Raw genomic sequence first — 17,671 nt, 5'->3', positions numbered from 1 at the left:
ATCACACATGATTCTTATGTATTGTGTATATGATACTCTTTTATTTGTCCTGTTTCTTTCATATGTATGTAATCAAAGTACTTGTAATATTGTTTTGCCTTTGCTTTTTGTGTGTTTGTGTTTCCTTTTTGTTGTTCTTTTAACCTTTTCCATGCGTCGGACGGCCACAGACGTCACGGTGGGCGTGTGAGGACGACAGCCAGGGGCCGTCCGATCTGCGCACGCATCAGATTCGGCCGCACTCCGGCAGAATGTCCGCCACAGCGAAGCGGTTAAGCTCAAGCCTAGAGCCAGCGAGCATGCTCTGCGGCATGCTGTATTGGAGTATGGAATAGAAGCTCCACCCACACTTTGCCCATATTTTTCGTTGGCTTGTCAATGTCCTTTGTAAATGCTGACTTCAGATTCGTTAATAGGCTTGTTAGTCCCTCCTTAGTACCGCCTTGTCTGCATTTGTAACCTCCCATGAGGACTGGCCCTTTCACTTCAGTTGTTATACAATGTCTTTTAGTCTGTAAGCACTCTTTTCTTTAATGAGTTTCTCCTGCTGCAGGCACGACATGCTTCCCGCAACATTCAGCGCACCATGCGTGCTTTCACGTTCGGAGATGGCGGCCACTTCTTTGAATAGGTCTCGCATTCACAAGAGTTTGAGCTGTTGGCATTCTAAATGATAATGCCTTTTATTTATGTATTAATTAGCAAAACAGATAAAAGGCATTGTCTTCTACATTGCCAATAGCTTAAACTCTCACAAATGCGAGACCTATTGCATTGCAAATGCTTGTTGAAATTTGGTATAAATCTGTTCAGTAGTTTATAGTTATTCAAGTAAAAGGAGTTATGGATCTCAAAATACGTGGATCCATGCATCAACAGCAATGCAATGATTAGCTGGCTGCAACCCTGAGGGGAGAGTTGTGGTAGCTGTCATGTGCATTGGGACTTTGTTCCTTGGAGGCGGGGAGGGGGGGGGGGGGGGGTAGAATACAATTTCAAAGTGAGAGAAGGATTTAGGGTAGAGGTACCCTGACCCTGTGGGACTGATGGAGGTGTCTTTGAGGGTCTCCTCATGGGCGCAAAATTGCTCAATGTATTTTCGAGCACACGAGGATCCAGACTCCAATTAAAAAAGCATACACCTTACTCTCACAGCCGCACACCTTACTCTCACAGCCACACACCTTACTCACAACACCTCATACCCACTTACACACCGATATAGCCACTCCCTTATGCAGTGATATAACAAAATAAATTGTAATATCATATGTGTGTTTTAAATGTGTTATTTTTAGTATTGAATGTGTGCAATATAGCTGGCAGACTCCTTATTTCTCCAAAGATTTGACGGAGCCATAAAATGCATTTAAAAAAAGACTTGGATATTTTGTGTTTATAGAAGATTACTAAAGTTACTATGCCATCATTTTTTTGTTTTATAATACAGAAGAATGAATGTGTGAATAACTGTATTTATAAACTTGTGAACATGTTTATTAGTTAATTGAATTTACGAACTAAATTGTAGTACAATTTATAATAAAAATACTGTGAAATGTACTAAAAAGTCCAAGGTTACAGGGACGTTAGGAAACGGCCCTAATAAAACCATAGAAATCCACTGAAAAAGGAAAGGTTGCAGGGATGTTTAAGTTAGGAAATCGAATTTCTAAGGTTATTTTAGTTTGAAGGCTTATGACTGGTCCATTAGCAATAGGGCTCTTGCACCAGGACACAGTCAACCAGAAGGGCCTGATCTTAAGTTTCAGCCCACACCTGCTGGCAAACATTAAACTCATTGCCCATGCACTGAACAACTTCTTAATCAGTTCTTTCTCAACTTAAATTGCCTACCCCTATGGAGTTGGCATTAATAGGCATTGTGGGGTATGGCTTAAATTACCATTCTTGCACAAATTGCAACTTGCTGCAAACGGGTACTTCTGCTTAATTTTCCTATGAATTTAGGACCTGTATCCTGAGACGTGCCATGTGTGTGTCTGCAGATCATGATTCAGTTTTTACTTGCAGGGATGCTCAGAATTGTATAGATCATGGCAAGTGCTCAAAGGTTTTGTGGAGTGTTTCAAGTTCTTTGCAAAAGATTTCTATGGTTGAGGGAAAGGAGGGAGTTGGTCAGAGTCCTAAGAGCTTTTGATAAGGACCTTGAGCTATTAATAGTTCAGTTTACATCGGAGTGGGGATTATGTCAATTTTCTGGGGGCTTGGGGGACTGGAGGGGTAAATGGGTGTCTGTTACCATAATGTGGGTGATATAAAAAGCTGTGACAGTGAAGACAGAGTAGTGGCTGTGTTGATAAACTGGCTTTTCACTTATTTTCACATATTTTCCAGCAGGGTGTGTCGATGCTGAGGATGGAGACTATATAATTCCAGATGCTCTTGAATCCTGGACAGCAGCAGTACCACCAGCACATGAAGCCTTCACACCAGCTCTACAGAGATGATCATCCTTCTACCATCAATCAACATCCTGGTCTATGGAAGCTTTGAGGTCTTGATTACCCATTTTGCAGTAGTGCACAGTCATAAGCCATTGTACAGAGTATCTCATATCTGAAGGGAAGTGCTTACCTCTACACGAGGTATGAAGCATTGGGTGATGCAAAACCAAGCACCAGATGTCCAGACTACCAAACACATCAACGTTCTCTCAATTTCTAGCTGCTGTAGAGTAAGGACCCTGAGGTAAGGGCACCTACAAGGTAAGACTTCACACAAGTTCACTTTGCTTCAGTGGATTCCTGCCTCCCTCAAGTTATTTTTTATGTAATCCCAAATTATTCCTCAACTCAACAAAAGCACATTTTACCCATTTATATTCCAATATAATGGCTGCCTTTGATAGATTCATCTATTGTGGAAATCCACCTGCAGTTTGTGCGCTATCATATATTTTTCCTGGTTCTGATGGTATTATATCCCTAGTAAACCATACTTGCCTGTTTGTTTTAGGCATGGCAGGCCAAGTTTGCACCCAGTTGTAAAGTTTATTTTATCAATAGCATGATCATATACATATAAATATATCACAAACATGCATATTTTATGTAAAACATGGAGCAAATGTTAAGCGGAAAACATCAACTTCATACTCACTTACATCATTCTAGATAGAAGTGAAATTAAAGTAAAATAGGTATTTTAAAATTCTAAAAGCTTTAAAATGAGTTAAAAGAGAAAGCATCAGTACTGTCGGGGTAATCAACAACCATCGTTTGACACTATAGTCCTTCTGAGAGGCCTTGATACTTGCTTCCCCAGGAATATCCATCCTTTTACATTGGTCTTATTCCAGGTTTAGACCTCTGCCACCAGGCATAAAGCAAGTATCTTGATAATGTAAAAACAAGCCACCTTGTTGTGTATGATCTAAAAACACATAACGTATCTGTGAGGCGTGAAAAAGACCGCACCCGACAGGCCGAGATAATCCAAGTTTTCCTCAGATTGGCATAGAATGGGCAGAGGAATGTAAAGTGCTCTAAAGTTTCAGGGCTAGCGCTACACAAGGGGCACAGTGAAGTTACAGTTGTGTTCGTCCAGCTGCTTTTCAGATCATTCAGTGGGATAACCCCAGTTCAAAACTGTATATAAAGTGCTCGTGCCTGAGGGGGTTCAACATCATCCATATAGGGATCGAGCTTAAAACAACTTTTAATGTCTAAAAATCGGGTTGTTAAAGTGCTATGTGTCCCAGTTTCAGTGCAAGATGAATCAATAAAATCCCAATATATTTTGTTAAAGCTGGGAACCCATTCTTTTAGTAATAGACCGCGGGTCATCCCACATAACCACAGCCCTAATTTATAAAACCATTGCCTTACTTTTTTAAACCAGACCAGTCGCCCCGTTTGCCTTTGGAGTGTTAATAATTCCTCCACATCCTCCTTAACATAAGCACCTGTAAAACAGCTGAATGGGCAATAGACCTTAGACCGAGATCAAGGCAGAGTGGTATTAATGGCGTGTTCATTTGGAGGTTTAAAACTGCACGTAAAAATTAATTTTCTGTTACTTCTAACTGGTATAGGTGCTCCATCCCCCCACAATCCGGCCCCATATAAGGCTGCACCCTGTCCTTTGGGTCGATGTATTTTTAGGATTCGAGAAATTGGGCGAAAAGGAGATCTTTTGAATTTCTTTGCTTTTGCACATTCCACGTGTTGCAATGAAAACACACACTTCTGAATATGGGGAGACCATGTCAAATTCTTGCTAATTCTGACTCCCAGATAGTCAAAGACATTGACCTGGTTTAGGTATTGCGCGCCTAGCCTCAATTTCCCGTTAGTTGACTCGTATGGATTGAAGACCATGAACTTAGTTTCTGCGCTGTTAATTTCTAGACCCCGCTCTTTACAGGCTGTTGCAAACTTGGTTAAAACTTTCTGAATGCCCATTGGGGTTTTCGAAATGAGCAACATATTGTCTGCAAATGAGAGCTAGGGGATTTGCTTACCAGCTGGTTTTGGTGGGTCACCTCCACAATCATAGCGATATTTAATGAGCCCATTCATATACAGGGTAAACAATGCTGGCGCTAAGATGCAATCCTGGCGCACCCCCTTTAAGACAGGAATATTATTAGTGAGGCTACCATCAGAGTTCCACCTGATTTTAGCATAGTTACCTAAATGTAAACAGACCAAGAGTTTTAGCGATGCAAACCACCAGGCAGACCAAGCTACCTAAAGGCAGCCCAAAGCCTGGAACGATCTATGGAATCAAATGCTGTTTTGAGGTCGACAAATACAACGTACCGGTGGCCCTTCTTGATGTTAACCTCCTTCCAGATGAGCAACACCTGGTCTAGGGTACTCATAGAGGCTCTAAAGCCGGCCTGTAAGTGCGAGTATGCAGTATTCCTCTATCCATTACTGGAGGTGTGTTAGAATCATTTTACTGAATACTTTCTGTGATACATCTATAAGGGTAATAGGCCTGTTGTTGACAGGTCTCCCTTATCTCCTTTTTTAAATATAGGTATTATTTCGGCACCCTTCCATGATGCAGGGATATCTTCACCTCATGTGGTGACAGTAAAAACTATATGGAGCAAAGGTCCCCATATGTTGGGCTCAGAACAATACAGATCACCTGGTAGTCTATCTAACCCTGGTGCTTTCCCAGACTGCAATGAATTGATCACATTCACAGTTTCCTGTAGGGAGAAGCCAATTACATCTTCTACTGAGGGCTCTGTTACAGTCCCTACCTGTCTCTACTACCTCACCCTCTAACTCGGGGACCTTCCCTGAGTAGAGACTTTGAAAATACTCTTCCCAAACTGGAGGCTGTAAGTAAAAATCTATTTCACTAACTGGTTGTTTTGCCCCTTTAGAGAGTAGATGCCAGAATAACTGGCAATCCTTTGATCTAGACACCTCCACTAGTGAGCGCCAGTTTTCTGCCTCCCAGACCCTTTGTGCCTCACCCTGTACTCTCACATAGACTCTTATTCTGTTTATTATGTCAGTCCTTATTTCTTTCTTTACTGACAAAGATAGATCAATTCTGGTGTGCATACAATCCTCATTGTACCATGGGGCAGCATTGTGAATTACTATATTTGGGCTGCACTGCCTGCTAAAGTAGGGCTTAATGCTCTTACTTTGAAAAATAGACATAATGCTGTCAACCTTTAGGTCTGGGTTACCTAATACATTTAAAGTCTATGCTACCTCTTTGTAAATGTTCAGTAGCAGCTTCTCATCCGCGAATACCGGAGGGCATTTTAGTCTCCTGTTATTGGTTGTAACAACAGGGGCAGTCACTAAATTTGTCTGGGATTGCGGAATGATCATGCCAGATAGTTTAAGAAACCATGCATTATGGTCACTATCCTCTCGATCTAAAATAATCATATCTTTAATTTGTGACCAAAGGTCAAGGTCTACCATAATAAAATCAATCCTGCTCTGAACACTCACCCTTTTAAATGTAAACTTGGCTTCAACATCTGAGGGTGTCCGCCCATTACAAGCGCAAACCCCATAAGCAAGGGTAAATGACAGGACTTGCTGTCTGACCTTTAGTATTTGTTTTCCGGGCTGGTATCTGGAGCCTTTTTATACCTCTAACTTGTTCTTCCTCCTGCACTAGTTCCTGCACAAAGTCTAAAAGTTCATAAGTCGTGTTGAAGTTCCTGGCTACAATAAGATTGTTCTCTTTACATGAATTTGTGAGTGTTGATATAGTATCAGAGTCCTTGTGGGGACTGTTGAACCAATTATATAGTTTAATTATACTAACATGAATGTTCCCTTCTAGTGATGTTAAATCTAGGCCAAGGATCTCCTGTGAACCTATGTTTAGCAGCTTAATTTTACAAGGCCGTGTTTTAATCCAAATTAGCAGACCTCCAGCAGGTCTACCAGCTGCTGAGTGTCTAGCTTCAATACTGAAACGTGGTGTACCCCACCCTATAATGCTGCTTGGTTGCGAAGGTCTCTTGAAGTAGACACATGACTGCTGTACACTAGCTTGCCCCTCTCCAGGTTATTTAATTTAGACTTTATCCCCGCGATATTCCATGAGAGATTTAATTGCTAGACCTCGTCAAGGCTTCTTTGAAACTGCAGTCCTGCTAGTGAATTTACATCCTCACATCCTTGGAAAGATGCATGATAGCTAGTGGGGGGGTAACCAGACTTCTAATCTCTATTTCTCTCGGGTTGTTATTGGTAGAATCCCTCCTTGGTTTGCTGGATAAAGCCATATCATACGACATCGTTTTAGCACGGCACAACTTTAGTCAGTCAGGGATATCCAACTCCGAGAGCTTGGTATCTATTACTAGTTGCAAATAAGAATTGTTCCTTTCGTACATAGGGATAGTAGGCTGTGTGAGGATTAGTTGTAATGGCAGGATCATTGGGTTTAAGAAGTCTATAAAAAAAAAAAACAGACCCCATCCAATTTGTTCCCTCCTGCCTCTAACCAGTTTTCCTGCTAGGGCTGGAGACCTGCAGTTAATCACCATGCAGTCTCCACGGATAGACTTGCGTAAAGTAGCAATCCAACTCCCTCTTATAACAAACAGGATGTCACCAGAACTAAAGTTTATGTAGTCAGAGTTAAGAGATAACCATTGGCAAACTTTATTTTTCAGTTGGCTTGGGGTTTCTTCAGTTTTACCCTGTAGCAAGGGAACATTAGTTAAAATTGCTACGTAAGGGTAGCATTCTGGTGAAAGATCCAGATTTGTCCCATGAGGGGAAAGATGCATGTTAGGGGTGTCATCTGAATTTGAGTTTAGCTGTCTAATAGATACAGTAACATTAACACTTTGTACGGCATGACGTGCTCTTGAACTACTCCCTATGTTTACTCCCCAGTTGAATAATCGAATTGTCTCAGGACTATATCTTTGGATTTGCCTTCCACATGATCGTCAACTATTTTTTGAGTGGTAACTGCAAGAGGAGATTGTGTGGTTTTACTACAATGACTTCTTGCCACCTTCGATAGTCTTACTAATAATTCTTCCTCCTCCCCCCCCCCCCCCCCCCCCCCAACCAGCAGGGTAATCCGGTCCTGTGAGCCCACTTTTCCCTGCCCCAACCATGAGTTTATTGAAATTGGTGAGAGATTCTTTAGAGGTATAATGTCAAAACGATTCATTAGTCTGTCATGCACTGGTAGAACTGTAGAGGCTGGTGGCCTAGGGCGAGATCTTGGAGCTGCTGCTAATGTACTTGAGGTGCTTTTAGTCCCCTCATGTGATGACACCTTGGTTTTGTTTTTAGGTCAAGCCGAGAGCAGCGCATGCACTGTGTCATGCGAGACATTTAGTAAGTGGCTTTTCAAAGTGCTGCCAAAGGCTTTTCCCAGCCACCAGTGTGCGGTTACGCGCGTCGTGAACATGCACAGGCGCCATCTGGCTTTTGTAATGGCTCATTAAGCCTTACAGCGCCTGAACCATGCTCCTCCACCTTCTCTCTTGAGTTCCCTCTACCATTCTCCGCGAACAACAAACAAATTCAGGAAGCACGCAGTAGCTAAACATGCAGAAAAACCACTTAACCGTGCATTTCTACGATTTTTTAACACACAATACCAGCACAACAACACAAAGGAAAGGCATAAGCAAGAAAAGTAAAAATATTGAAACTGCAGAAAAGAATCCACCTAAAAATATTCAAATATTTACGATCATTGTACAGGACGCCGAACTCACCTGAGTGAGCTCCTTTAGTTTTTTCTCCACTGAATAATTCAGTCCCGGCGCTGTTTGAACAGATCCATTCATTCCCCCAGACCTTGCACAGAATAAGTGAGAACACATGTGCAAGGTTCTTGTTTCTAAATGGTTTAGCATGTGGACACACCCAAGCTGTTTTCATAAGAGCGGCCACGTCTGAAGGAAAATATAATTTAGGCTCGCAATAAGTTATACTAACTTCTCGTGGCCTGGGCAGAAAGTGCCTGTCGCTTCTACTTAGCTCATCGAATTCTTCCGAAATACATATTCGTGTGTCAGCAAAGCACCAATTAAACAAAGTACCGGTTCACGGCTTTAACACCAGACTGCACTCAATAATGTCACAAGAATCACAGCCGTTGCAGGACCATTGTTATTAACACCATTGTTTACCAAACCGTTCCTGAAAACAGCCCTTAATTCCGAGACAGGCACATCCTTTAGACTGTTTTTTTCACGAAGCAGACTCCATGCTATTCTCGCACAAACTGTTATCAATACGTCGACCTTAAAGTTCTTTGCTTTTTCTGGTTTTGACGAAAAATATAAAGTTCATGTGTGTGCATTTGGGTCTTAAAAGCTGTTTTTCTTTATGAAGTGCATACGTGTGAATACAGCATTTTTGCAATTTAGCCACATTTGCTAAATTATATTAGTGTTTTTGGAAACTAAGGAATTATTTTAGGAAAACCAATATTTTTTTCAGAGAAGTAGGAGGTTAATAAGTCCAAAGTGTCGTTCAAAGCCCTGGCCTTATGTATGCATTCCTGTGTGCATTTTTGGCAGAGTGGGTTGCTGCAAGAGCCTATTCCTTCAGATGTTTTGTCTTTACCGTTTCTGTGGTTTGCTTCCAGATGTTTCAGTATGTTTTTTTTACAGTAAGAACTTCTTGTTTTGAGACAGCAGCACCAGCCCACCTCACATTTTTGTAAATTTAGACTACTTGCGAGGAGCCTGACAGCAAATTGGGAGAGTCAGAGAGTCCTCTTAAGTCCAGCATCTACTGGATAAAATTGTATCAACCCCTCTTTTCTGCTGTGTAAAACAGTAGCGGCCAAACATATAGAGTAGCAGAAGAGCCTTTACATGAACTCAACTCCCCAGTTACGTCACAGGAAATATCATCATCTACCATTTGACCTGATTATGTCACCGGAAGTGATACAACTTCAACTTTGACCTACACTACATAATTTACACCAGTAAAATCGGCATAGCAGTCGCATGTACAATTTAGAAATGTCTTAAATCACTGAAATGGACACCCCTGTGTCTGATATTTTATCTGCACCTTTCCAGCCTTTCCTGTAGAGCATCCTTCCTCCTTTCCTTCTAACCTCCCGAAACTCTCCATTTCTCACGGTCTTCTCATTTCACCTTCACAACGTATTGGTTTTTGAAACATAAATAAAACGCATTGGCATAGCCAATAGGTCTCGCCTTTGGGACCTTATAAGTGTTTAGCCATGCAACAGTTGATGTTGTTGCACCAAGGATATTGTGCTGCATAACTAAATACTTATACGGTCCCAAACGCTAGACCTATTGGCTATGCCAGTGCTTGTTTAATCTAGTACTTGCTCCCAGCGGAGATTCCTGATGTTTCTTTTTCAGCTTCCTCTTAGCTGGTAATTCAATTGTCGGGGATGTAGTATTAAAGGGTCAAGATGGGGACTTTACAGGGGAGGTTCATTCTGCTATTGTTTGAATGCTACAAAAACAAACAAACCAACTGCCAATACAGATAATTAGTGATAAATGCCAAGTCTACACGGTGAAAGAACAAAAGATCAATACAAACCGTCACTATTTAATAGTGTTTATTCCAAAAAAAAATGCACTTATTTTTCTCAATTAGCTCTCAAAGGGGCATATGCATCAAGCTAACCAAAAGCGATTCCTTAATAGCGAGAAATAAGGAATCGTTATTAAGGAATCACTTTTGGGGATGCATCAACAGATTCGGTAATTATTAGCGATTCCTTAATCGCTATTTTTACCGATTATACAATAGCGGGGCATGCAAACTCCGATTAGCTATTAGCGAGTTCGGTAATTCCGAATTAGCAAATAGGGAATTCGGTATTCGCGAAATCGCAAATGACCGCGTCGCACCGGGAACGTGCAGATGACATCACCAACCAGGAAATAAAGCAGCCCCACCCTCATTGCATCGACAGAGGAGCAAACAGGAGCACTGACTGCAGACTGCCTGTGCAGACTGAAGCCACACAGACTGTTCCATCTGGAAACAAACACCATCCATGGAGAAGGAAGCCCCATCCAGCGCTGAGGCAGCGCGCAAGCGCAAGTTCTCCGACAGGGAGCTGGAGCACCTAATTGAGGGAGTGTCGAGCAAGCACGATCGCCTCTTCGGCAAGCTGTCCCTCAAGGTGCGGAGAAGCGCCGCATATGGCTGCGCATCCGCGAGAGGGTGAATGCAGTTGGTGTGACGCCCCGCAGCATCGACTACCTAAAAAAAAGGTGGTACGACCTGCGGAAGCGCGCGAAGGAGAGGATAGCAGAGAGGCTCCGGGACGCTAGCAGAACGGGAGGCGGCCCTTCCACGGTCCAGGCTAACACTGCCCTGGAGGAGCTGGGGGAAGGTACAATTGAGCGGGAAGCCGTCGTGGGAGTGACCCAGATGGACATGTCCGGCGCAGCCACAAGTGCCCAAGGTAAGATGCATGCCTGTTGCCATACCCAGCATAGCGTAAATCCCATTCCAGGCCCCCAGCAGGATCTGAGTGTGCATGCAGCTTTGCAACACACAGCTTTACTCCTAACACTAGTGCATCATGGGAGTTGTAGTCTACTCAGGCAAGTGTGCATGTACAGGGGTAAATGCAATAACCATTCACCAGATCAGTAGAAGCTGGGTATAGACAGTGGGGCAGATTTATGTTGCACTTGCCCCACTTTTGTGCCGCCGTTGCGTCACTTTTGTGACGCAGCAGCGGCGCAAATCCTGCGCCATGGTGCGGGGTATTTACAACGTGACGCGTCACGTTGTAAAGCCCTGCGCCACATGTAGGCGTTCCAGGGCAGGTGGGGGCGTTCCGGCGCAGGAACGCCTCCTAAAAGTGGCTGAGTGAAATCTACAAGATTTCACTCAGTCACTTTTAGGCCCATGCTGCGTCAAAACCCTGCGCCTGCTTGAAGCAGGCGTAAGGATTGACGCAGCATTGTACAGATAGGGCCCCCAGAACATTGCTGGAGCTGCGTTGCGCTTGCGACGCAACTCCAGCAATGCGCCACTTTTACGGCACAGATGCGTCACGCATCTGTGCCGTTTTTGCCCCATGGTGCGCCGCATTATAAATGCGGTGCATCCATGGTGGCGCAGCTGTGGCGCATAATAATTGGCGCATCCCTGCTGATATGCAGGGATGCGCCAGTTAACATAAATCTGCCCCAGTATTTTTAGTGGATCACAGAGGGAGATGTATGTGTGCAACACTACGTAGGTCTAACTATCCCACTAACCATGCACTGTTTCACACACAGATGCATCACCTGGGGATTCAGATGACAGTGGCCAGCTGGTAATCTCCGAAACACCGGTTGATTCAGACCTTGAGACAGCGCAGGATGCCCTCACATCACCTACACCTGCCACCCCACCAGCACCACCAGCAACAACAGCACCAGCAACACCAGCACCACCAGCACCAGCCACACAAGCTGCTGCCACTACAGCCACCAAAGCGCCGCGGCGCAGGTCCCAGGTTGCGCCCTTGGCGGTGATGGAAACACCACCACACAAACGGGACACGGTCAGCGCGCCATCACACCACCTGATGCACCACCTGTCCGCGCCAGGCTAACACAGCGGCGCAGGTCTCGCCAACGTTCGGTCTCCTCAGGCAACCTTGATCTCCAACACACTCCTGGCATTGAGGAGAGGATGCTGTCTGTCCAGCGCGTGCAGGGCCGCCACATGGCAACCATCAGCACCAACATTGTGCACCTTGTTCGTGAAATGCGAGACATGACTGCCGCAGTAACGGCCATGGGCACGGCGGTCAGGGACATGAGCACTGTGGTGGCAGAGGGCAATGCTCACCTCAGGGAAGATGTACAGGAGCTCACCAGTGCCATGAGGGAGGGCCATGAGTGCCAGAAGAGGAGGCACCGACAGCAATTGTTGCGTTCCGCTGCCGCTACTAAGGCTATCACGCGCCACAGCAACAGTACCGCAGTGTTGGCACGCCGCACTGTGTCCTTGAAGGTCGACCTTGGGCACTTCTGCGGGGATGTGGTAAAGGCACTGGGGCAGTTGACCACTGCCATGGAACACATCCAGAGCAGCACATGCAGTGCTGCAGCTTTGGGGTGGGATGACGCTAGTGAGGCTGCCTCGAGTGTGAGCAGTGTGTCTGTGGCAGAGGGCAGCACCAGGCGCCGCAGTTCGCGGGCATCCACGGGGACAGGCCGTGGTGAGGCTTTGGAGACACCTGAGCGGAGGCTTGGGGTACGTGGGAAGCGCCACTAGACAGTTGAACATGCATACAGGACCATGGTGGGGCAACCATGGACATCCACTTACTGAGGGTGCACAGGCGTGACTTTAAGGCACCTTTTATTTTATTTCATGCAATTGGAGCATGATTTACATAGCTAGTTTTGTTGCACCATAATCAGTGCTACTGTGCATTAAACAGTTGCACCCCAAACTAACTTGTAATGTCTCATTCTCACATGTTTCAAAAATGATTTTGCATGATGTATGTCCGCCTCCTATGGCCCTCTGCTGTGTTGGGGACGTGTGCCTGTCGTTGTTGGGCGGGTGGTTGGTCATCCCGGTGGTCGTCATCCCTGTCCACCTCTATGGGTATCCCCCTTCTGGTGGCAATGTTGTGCAGCATTGCACATACAGCAATTATCCGGCAGCATGTTTCAGGTTTGTATAGCAATGCGCCGCCAGTCTTGTGTAGGATTCTGAAGCGACTCTTCAGAATCCCAAATGTCCTCTCTATGACATTCCTAGTGCTGATGTGTGCAGCGTTGTAGCGATGTTCCTGCGGGGTTGCTGGATTGATGTATGGTGTGAGTATGTATTCACGCGGGGCGTAAGCACTGTCACCTAGAAGATAGAAGCATAGACTTAGCATTGGTGATGTACATACATGTGTGGTGTTGGTGTGGGGGAAGCGTATATTTACGTACCTAGCAGGAGTCCCTCTCCAAATTCTCCGTTGATTAGTCGCCAGTGCATTCCACTGTGGCGGAAGATGTAGGAGTCGTGTGTGCTCCCTGGGAATTGTGCCACTAGGTCCGTTATGATGTTGTTGGCATCGCACACAACCTGCACGTTGATTGAGTGGTATGACTTGCGGTTCCGGAATATGTACTCATTTGCTGCGGGTGGACATATGGGGATATGCATGCAGTCGATGCATCCAACACATGTGGGAATTGTGCCACCTGGTAGAATGCCTGCTTGGTGCGGTCCAACTGCTGTTGGGTTGTGGGGAAGCTGATGTGGGTGTGTAGCATTGTCAGCATGGCATCGAGGAATTTCTTGAAGAAGCGTGACAGTGCGCTTTGCGATACGCCTCCGGCCACCGCAATTACCCCCTGGAAACTCCCTGAGGCCAGTAGGTGCAGGCTGCATAGGACCTGAACGTGCGCAGGGATTGCATTGGTCCGGTGTGTCTGGTGCTGCAGTAATGGTTCCAGGTCTGCAATCAGGCGCATGATCATTGCACGATTGAGGCGATACTTCTCGTACACCTCGTCCTCATTCTGCCCGAGCAAGGTTATGCGCAGTCTGAAAACTCGCTCCTGGACCCTTCTCCTGCGCTGTCCTTCTGCATTGATACGCATCCTCCTTGCAAGCACGTAGAGGGCAGCCATTTTGTGGGAGCCAACAGGGTCTCCTGGGCCACATTTAAGGGTTTTGTGATTGCCTCAATCATTTGCACATGTTGAAATTGTTTTTTTTTTTTTTTTTTTTTTTTTTTTTATTTAAACTTTACCTCCAGGTTTTGATTCCCCTTATTTAGCTCTTGCAAAATAGCGATTTTAGGGATTTTCGTTATTAGCGACTGTTGTTGCATTGGGGTGCGATTCGTTATTTGCTATTGGCACTTTCCGGGAGCTAATAGTGATTTCGGTAACTGCTAAAGCGGTATTTAGCGATTCGGTAATTTTGCATTTTGGTTATTAGCAATTCGGTATTTTGGCTGATTTATTTTAGCGATTCGTTATTTGCTCACGTTTTGGGTTCATGCATTTGAAGTGGGTATTTTTTAGTCGGTAACGGGCGGTTTTTGCGATTCGGTATTTTACCGACTAGATTTTGGCTTGATGCATGAGGCTGAAAATCCTTTATATACAACAAACAAGACACCACTATAAACATATAACAAGTTTTTAGAAAAATAAAGATTTCTGACCACATCACACACATACATTACTCTCAAACCACATCCGACAATCATACTACATTCCACATTCATCAACCAACTAACATTCTACAACAACTCACATGCCAACTTCGTAGGTCCTTGACACAATTCCCTACTTAATGGACCCAGGAACTTAAACCAAACAAAGGCAAAATATCTATAACAAATAGTTGTGCAGGCCTTCGAATCTCGCCTCAGTGTCCCACATGAAAACCTCAGTTGTTTTTTAGGAGAAAGCACAACAAGAAAGACATATTTGACAATCCAATTGTTTGGTATTAAACAGAAGGTCTACGCGTTTCAAACCCACTCAATTACAGGGTTCTCTTCAGGACCAAGACACTGTAGGGTAAAGACAAGAACAGAATTTTTTTTAATTCTTAGAAGAATGACCGATTCGCTAACGCGCACATCTTGCTTTATAAACCTCCGAAAATCCTCTTACCTATTCAAATCTCACCAAATGAGGGAAGTACAAAGAGTTTCTGATGCAACTGCAAAACAGAAGAGGGAAGAAGGAAAGAAAATAGACCGGTAACAGTCTGTCATTATCAAATTCAATGTCATGAGCTAGAGAGTAAATAGATCCTCTGGAGGAAGGACACTTCTATCGATTGCCAGACGTATTACCAACAAAACGTGATGCTGGTAGAAACTTTTACAAGTAATGGCTTTTTCTGACCGCCCAGGGCTGAAAAAGAGAAAGGAGTAGCAACAGCTATAGTTTTACAAGATGGTGTAAAGATTTTCAATGTATATAATAATGGTTAGCCCCAATATCCACATACCTGGAGGGATGTTGAGACAGTGTCTTATCAGTGTTTTTAGCGTGTTTTTAGGAGTGCCCTTTTTCCCTGAAACAGACATGGAGAATCCCATTGAAATGGCTCGCCACAAACGTAAAAGTTAGTAATTATTGGAACTCAATTTACCTGAAAGAGGCTGTTCCATTTTACTTGCGGTACAAATCAGTGTAAATCACACGTTTGTCTGATTTCGTAGAACAATATATAGGACGAACTCCATTGGTGCTTATATGCGTATCCGTTTGCGTCGTATCATGTGATCAGCACAGGATTTTGGGTAATGTATTCCATGCTTGAACTAAAGGCATAAAAACAAGCGGAAAGACCAAATTAGTAATTTTTTGGATCTCTATTTGCCTGATCAGAAGGCTGGTCCATTTCACTCTCAGTACAGCACACAGTACACGTAGCTTGTTCGTCTGGTTTCGCGAAGCGATACCTAGAATGGACTCCATTGCCACTTGCATGCATCTCCGTTAGCTTCTCATCATGTGATCAGCACAGCATTCTGGGTCATGTATTCCACACTTGGACCAAATGCATAAAACAGCAATTCCCTTATGTTGGTATCCCCAATGGTTGGAGGTTGAAGTCCCTTCGTAAAATTGACATGGAACCTAAAGTATATTGAATATGTACATCCACAGCCATGATCTCGATACCCGCTTGTGTGTAAATGTATTTGCTTCATATTGAATAATAATTTGCTAGGATCTGTGGGTGATAGTCCAATTATAAGATAAGGAAATAATAGCCGATGCTTGCATTATGTCTATCTCTAATAATTGTGATTCCACAAGAGGACACCTATGATGTTTGTATATCTGCAACTGCTGGAAGGATGGAAACGTCATCTACTAACGTTTCTACAGTTTATATGTTTCGGATAGTTCATTTAAACCCGAAACCGCAGTGTCAAATTTTACAATAAGCATTGCTTCTCGTTGAGACCATTTTTGTTCCATATCACCACCTCGAGGGTCTCGTTCTATTTTTGAGATAATCGTCCATTGTAAGTCTTTCTGTGTGGTGCGATTTGTCTTGTTCCAATGGTTGACTAATGGGGCAGTCTCCACATTCTTCCTGATGCAGGATTTATGTTGTGTTATTCTTTGGCGTACCTCCTGGTTTGTTTTGCCTATGTATAACATCAAACATGAGGTTCTGTGTACATGTAATCCCATAGATCACATATTTGGTCTTACAATTTGTGAATGTGTTGTGCTTCCAATGAATTCCATTGTGAGAAAAAAGTGCTCCTTCAATCGTCTGTTCACAACATGTGCCACATTTATGGTGGCCTGTCACAGGTGTTAAGCCCATCAATTCTCTAAGGGTTGGTTTGGGATCTTTCTTTAAAGCTGCCCTCACTATGATTGGATATACTCCTTTCTTTTTTGAAAGCGAATAAAGGGACACTTGAAAAGGATGGATCCAAATTCTTAACCAGATGCCAGTTCTGATCACCTTTTTTTTTTAAAAGATTAGAATCCGGACAAAATGTAGTCACGAATACTTAGCTTTGCATCGGAGGTTTTTCTTTTTTAGTTAAGTGTCTCTCTTGGGGTCCACCATGCCCTCTTCATGGCTGATCTCACCAATTTTTTGGGGTATCCTCGATCTCTAAGCTTGTCAACAAGGTTATTAGCATGTATGGTATATTCGTCCTTGTAAAAACAATTACGATTAATTCTTAAAAACTGTCCATACGGTAAGTTCTCTGTCAAACTTCTCGGATGGTTAGTGTCTCCATGTCTGTTTCAGGGAAAAAGGGCAATCCTAAAAACACGCTAAAAACGCTGATAAGACACGGTCTCCACTTCCCTCCAGGTATGTTGATATTGGGGCTAACCATTATTATATAGGTTTTGGCACCACCTGCATTTTTTGAGATTCCAATCACAACAATCCCCTGTAGGCTAGTTCTTTCTCTGCTCATTTGACCCTCCAGCCTCGTTTCAGGGAAACTGATGTAGCTGTGTGAAGTTATTGCTGCTTGCAGTGCTGTCCTTGTATAATAGAGGCTTGAACTGCTACTACCTCTGCTGCACCTGTAGTTTGTAGTACTGCTCCTGTGTGAGAGGAAAGCATGAACTATGTTCGCTTATCTTGTACTATTAGAGCTGTTAAAGCTGCTGCACATGCCTGAGTGAAGCTAGCAGTTATTGCACTGATCTCTGAAGTTTTATTCCTTTATTTTCTTTAGCAGATAGCTTAGCCAA

At 43.9% G+C, this 17,671-nt stretch overlaps 1 long non-coding RNA gene across 2 annotated transcripts in view; it reads left to right on the top strand.

Moving 5' to 3' along the window:
• The window catches only part of LOC146782842 (uncharacterized), a 54,029-nt gene extending 49,514 nt beyond the window's left edge, over positions 1 to 4,515 (top strand). Inside the window, exon 3 of one of the 2 annotated variants that reach the window (XR_014972082.1) lies at positions 2,362 to 4,515. This is a non-coding gene — a long non-coding RNA (uncharacterized LOC146782842). Of the gene's footprint in view, positions 1 to 2,358 lie in introns of both variants that reach the window. The other variant, XR_014972081.1, reaches the window with a different exon arrangement.
• The last annotated feature ends 13,156 nt before the right edge of the window (positions 4,516 to 17,671 follow it).

Source organism: Triturus cristatus, chromosome 12, assembly GCF_964204655.1.
Source record: "Triturus cristatus chromosome 12, aTriCri1.1, whole genome shotgun sequence".
NCBI lineage: Eukaryota > Metazoa > Chordata > Amphibia > Caudata > Salamandridae > Triturus > Triturus cristatus.
Note: the sequence above shows the minus strand (reverse complement) of the source record. Positions and strands in the feature narration are given on the sequence as shown.